The 4,792-nt window shown below is 34.5% G+C and overlaps 1 pseudogene; it reads right to left on the bottom strand.

Moving 5' to 3' along the window:
• Positions 1-1,009: 1,009 nt before the first annotated feature.
• LOC133292197 (factor of DNA methylation 4-like) lies at positions 1,010-4,454 on the bottom strand (annotated as a pseudogene).
• Positions 4,455-4,792: the final 338 nt, after the last annotated feature.

Genomic DNA, 4,792 nt, shown 5'->3' with positions numbered 1-4,792 from the left:
GAATTTCATTAATTCAAGATTCCAAGATTAGGGATAATCTGGGGTAGAAATTGATTACACGTCATCAATGAACTGATTCAAAATTAAGGGATTAATTTGAATCATTTTCAGAACTGAGTTTGGAAAAATTCAGTCAGGTTCTACAAAAAATCAAGTTTCATCAAGATAGTTGCTATAACATTTAAAACGCAAACATGTATATTTTAAGGAAAAGTCATTGAAATCAGAATTCTAGAGTTTTAATCTTGATTCTAAACTGTTTGAATACTTTGTACTTGTTGATTTCATATTCTGATTATTATTTTTTAATCTCAATTTCAGCTAAGTGTATTTTGTTTTACTAGTTTGATTACTTGTTCAAAAAATTAGGAATAGAATAAATAAAGAATCTAAACAAATCATTCCTTGAGAAAGATCTTAATCTTCGGATCTACACTACCAACACCCACCACCCATATCTTTACTTTGGTCAGAGGATAGACGTGGCAAATAACTTCTGTTACCTACTTCGGTACTTCCCTCAAAGCTAAATTAGAGAAATTTACAGTGACACTATTATTTGTTATTGATTCTTTATTTTTTCTTAAGTCTTACGGGTATTATTGAATGTTACCTACTACTTTCCTTTGGAAAGTTGAAAGAGAAAACTACTCTGATACTCTTTTTGTTCTTGCAGGAATTATGGATTGTTCTTATCTGAAGTCTTACGGGTATTGTTGATTGTTTATTAGGATTTATTATTTCGAGATAAAATTATCTCTTACACAACCCTTGCTTATTATGTTAAATAGATTCACAAATATTTATAGTTATATGATAAATATTTTCATAATTCACTTTGAATATTATACCTATAAAAATAGCGTAGCTTCTAAACAGCTAGTGTAAAAAAATAAAGTAGGATACTTGAGTATGGTACTTGTAAGAATACCATAATAACAAATGCAAAATCAAGCTTCAGGTTTTAAATTCTGTATATCAGTCCTAATTAATCCATTCAAACGAAGCCTCAGGTTTTCCTTCGTTTTGACAATTTCCATTGATTGATTATATGCGAAACACCCTCCTTCAATGAAGCCCTCCTTCCTTCCTTAAAATTCTAGGTAATGGGTATCTACCACTAGGATTGTACTCATTCAACTCCGTCAGAGCTGTAGCCACAGCTCGAAAGACCTCATCACCAAACTCATCCTTTAATATTCTCAGTTTTTCATCTTCTTCATCTAAAATTTCCTGCATAATAAATCCAACATAGACTTAGATCATGGACCATGCATAGAACAACAATAGGCACCTTGATCGGCCAATAAATCTGTTGAGATATATAAAAGATAATATTGTTTTTTAAGCAATACCTTATTATTTCGTAGTTATTGCGAAATGATGCATTTTGTTTTTTAAGCAATAATCAGCATGAACAATGAGGCAATCAGATAATATCCGGCATCCGCAATTAAAATGACCACATGAACATTTCCTAGAGATAAAAAAGATAACTTCCATTTGAACACATGTAATTTTGATTATTGTACCTTAGCGTTCCCAGCTTTATCTAATAAAACTTTATATGGATGCCAGCTTGGATCTCTAAGATAAGCCTCCCACCGTGAGCACAACTCCACAGCTTTCACATTCACTTCATCATTAGAAAATTTTCTCTTAGCTGCTTTCTCAAACGGCTTACCATCAAGCTCCCCCATTCTTTTAACACCAATAAATGCCCGAGTCATCTCCCCTATCCCCTTTGAACAAGGAAATCAGATTGAAAAAAAAAGAGAAAAACCAAACCCACAATGCACAAGGCTTTCCGATGTACGAGGGTAGGAATGAAAGATCGATTGTAAGCAACCTTATCCTTACAATATTACAAAGAGATTGTTTCTCAAACTTGAATTCATGACCTTCTGGTCACAAGAAGCAAACTTACCACTGCTCCAAGGCTCGCAAATGACAAAACCATGGTAGCAACAGTAACACAAGAAGCTAACTGAAATTATAGAGCTTACTTGTACCAAGAAATTATAGAGCTTATTTTGCTAGAAGTTTAACTTTAAGCATCAGATCCTATAAAGAAGGAACATGAAAAAAAAAATGCAAACAACCTTAATTTGTGGTGAGTTTACCACGCATTTCATACAAAAAAAGCCCTCTATCCTGGTTTTGAAAATAATTTAGAGAAGATATTCCAAAGTTGATTTTCAGACCATTGAATGAATTGAAGGCCTAAAGACATAATCACATCGCAGAGATTCACATTTATGCACATAAAAAGATACATACACTAATTAATTCCTTGCGAGCATCTTGCAATTCATCATTGGTTTTACGTTCCTTGACAACAAGAGTTTGTTCAAGTGCTTCCATTGCTTCCAACTCCTTCTCCTTTTCCTGCAGATCCGATTTAATTGCATCCAATTTTTTCTTCTCCTCCAAATCTTCATCCTCCCCCATGTGTTTCATTACTTGAAGAGCTCCCCTCATGTGATCGATCTTCAATTCCAATGCTTGTTTGGCATCGAGTTTTCTTTGTAGTTCATGAATTTTTTTATGCAGTTTCTCCTTTTGTTTCTGCAAATTTCAACCACAAAATGACCAAGTCAAAATCTTAAATGGATACATCTAACTGAATTATCTACCCCAGATAGAAGAAAATGGAATTTGTGCCTTTTGTTCTTCAGCCAAATGCATAATTTTCTCATCGGCCTTGTTTTGCTCCATTATTGCCATCTCATTCTGCAAAAAAAAATAGATGAAGAAAAAAGTTCATCAGTCTTAAAATTATTAAAATTAGGTGTGGTGTTTGGAATTTGACACAAAATTACTCGCTTATCGATAAATTTACACAGGCAAAATAGTTTACATTTTTCTTCTTCAGATATATCTTCTCTCTCTCATTTTCATTCCGTTCTTGACGCCTCTGCAGATCTTTCTCACGGTTCAGAAGCTCTTTCTTCTGAGCTTCCAGACGCAATCTGGCTTTTTCATGATCCATAAGAATCTTCTCCAAATGATCACGGTCACTCTGCTGCATCTTTTGTATTTCTGATGGAACAGGGTCAAACACAGTAAGTTACCATAAAGATTAGAAAATCACAAAGAACTAGAATAATTCACTAAAGAGTAAAACAGACAGCAAGCTATTAGGATAGATATAATCATACAAAAAAAAACATCACCAATCAACTAAGGGAAACACAGTAAGCTATTAAAAAAATTAAAAAACACACACACACGAACTAGAACAATTCATTTGAAGTTTCAACATACCATTATTAAATGATTTAATCATCTCCTCTTTCTGTTCTATCACTTTGTTCAGGGACAAATCAATCTCATCGTATTTGCTTCGTACCCATTCCAACTCCTTATTCTTCATTTTCAAGGTATTAGCTAAACTCGAGACAAGCTGTGATGTTTTCCTTTTGTCATCTGCTTGTTTTTCAGAAACAGTTTTCAAGTCCCCTTTTTTACGAAGGTGAACACCAATTATACTATTCATGTGATAGTCGTCATCGCGGGCCAACCATCCGTAGAGTCTATCTCCTCGGCATTTTAAACTGTAGTAATCCTTCTTACCACAATGTTCCGCTTCAAAGCTCCTTTCAAAGTTAATAGCATTGGTGAAACCATCCCATTCTATACTGAATTCGACAATGGCAAAGCCTGAATGTCCATCATGGTTCCACAGAGGATGAACTCTCAAGGGGCGAAATCCTTTTAGGGTAAACTCCTCCCTTAGTTTTGTACCACTTTCTCCAACATACCTTCCGTTTTAATTTCCGTAGCAATGTTAGCAACAATACCCTTCCAAGGCCAGACAAATAATTGATCCTTGCAACAGGTTCGGATGTAATATTCACATCATGATACCTTTCAATGTATAACTGAAGGGCAGAGTGCTTCGCTCTATCTTCTATCTCTCTGCTATGTGAACCCTTGGCAAATCTTGATGCATGTTTTAAAAGCTCACTCGAGGAGTAATCCTGCCTGTCCAGGCAAAAGGGACACCTATATGTTGAATTTGAGATTTTGATTGTAAAGCAACCATTCTTCAAATCATCATAATATCTACGCTCGTAGTACTTGAAGTCAGACTCACGTATACGTTCTGATTGATGTGACATCTGCAAATGAGAATTGTATGATGAAGTCGATAATCAAATACACACTAGAGCGTGTTGAAAAAAATCGATAGTGACACAAAACCAAGAAAAGAGAGAGAGAGAGATAAGAGTAGAGAGATTCGCACTATGATTTACCCTGGTTCAGCCAATGTACTATATTCTCCTCACCGCCACTAGTTACGAGTCACTTGGTTTACAAGTAAAATATAAACAGGATTAGAAAACCCTAACAGCAGCTATTCATGGGCCCAAGCCCAAACTGCTAACCCCAGTTGCCTTTTTGCTTACCCCGATAATTAGGACATCATCAGCATGCAAAATATGAGCCATACCCAACATGACACAAAAAAGTTGAAGAAAAAAAAATAACCAGAAGCCAAGAAAAAATAAAAAAAAAGGTTTTTCATTCATCGTTTAACATTTAACATGACAAAAAAAAGTTGAAGAAAAAAAAATTACGACACTTAATACGATCACTCTTCCTACAACATAATTCTTATAAAACGATTATTTATCATGCTCAATGATATTTCCAGGTTGCCAATAACTTTTTTTTGCACGAGTAGGAAAAATATTTTGTCCTTGTTCTTATATTCTTTCATTCAATCAAAGCTGAGGATTAAACGATGAAATTTTTCAAAAAAGAAGAAAACGATGAGGCGATTAGC

The sequence above is a fragment of the Gastrolobium bilobum genome, unplaced genomic scaffold, assembly GCF_033153095.1.
Source record: "Gastrolobium bilobum isolate Gb01-03AN ecotype WA unplaced genomic scaffold, APGP_CSIRO_Gbil_v1 utg21072, whole genome shotgun sequence".
In the NCBI taxonomy this organism is placed as follows: Eukaryota; Viridiplantae; Streptophyta; class Magnoliopsida; order Fabales; family Fabaceae; genus Gastrolobium; species Gastrolobium bilobum.
Note: the sequence above shows the minus strand (reverse complement) of the source record. Positions and strands in the feature narration are given on the sequence as shown.